Source organism: Lathyrus oleraceus, chromosome 1 (genome assembly GCF_024323335.1).
Source record: "Lathyrus oleraceus cultivar Zhongwan6 chromosome 1, CAAS_Psat_ZW6_1.0, whole genome shotgun sequence".
Taxonomy (NCBI): Eukaryota; Viridiplantae; Streptophyta; class Magnoliopsida; order Fabales; family Fabaceae; genus Lathyrus; species Lathyrus oleraceus.
Genome location: NC_066579.1, coordinates 308567598 through 308568306, shown reverse-complemented (window position 1 = coordinate 308568306; position 709 = coordinate 308567598). Strand labels below are relative to the sequence as shown.

Here is a 709-nt window from a genome sequence, read left to right as displayed (position 1 = left end):
TGAGCATAGTTCACCTACTCTGCTTGGATTCCTGTTAGGAGTTGACAATCTGTAGGAGTGTGACCTTGAATTCCACAGACTTCGCAATTTTGAGTTACGGCAACCACAGTGGCTGGAGGTGATACATTTAAACTTTCAATTTTCTGGGCAAGAGCATCCACTTTTGCATTAACATGATCAAGGCTACTTATCTCGTACATGCCCCCTTTTGTTTGAGGTTTTTCTACCATTGTTCGGTCGCTTCCCCACTGATAATGGTTTTGGGCCATGCTCTCGATAAGTTGATAAGCGTCAGCGTAAGGTTTATCCATAAGCGCATCACCGGCGGCGGCGTCTATTGTTAACCTTGTGTTGTACAAGAGACCATTGTAGAAGGTATGAATTACTAACCAGTCCTCTAAACCATGGTGTGGGCAAAGTCTCATCATGTCTTTGTATCTTTCCCATGCTTCGAAAAGAGACTCGTTATCTTTCTGCTTAAATCCATTTATCTGGGCTCTTAACATAGCTGTTTTGCTTGGAGGAAAATATCGGGAAAGAAAGACTTTCTTCAACTCATTCCATGTGGTGACTGAGTTGGAAGGAAGAGACTGAAGCCATCTTCTAGCTTTATCTCTTAACGAGAAAGGAAAAAGACGAAGTCGAATTGCCTCTGAAGTGACACCATTAGCTTTAACAGTATCAGCATATTGGACAAATACGGATAAAT

At 42.0% G+C, this 709-nt stretch overlaps 1 non-coding gene across 1 annotated transcript; it reads left to right on the top strand.

Annotated features, from left to right (window-relative positions):
* The first annotated feature begins 399 nt into the window (after window positions 1-399).
* LOC127116080 (small nucleolar RNA R71) lies at window positions 400-506 on the top strand. The gene has a single exon (XR_007801065.1). It is a non-coding gene; the product is annotated as a small nucleolar RNA R71 (small nucleolar RNA).
* Window positions 507-709: the final 203 nt, after the last annotated feature.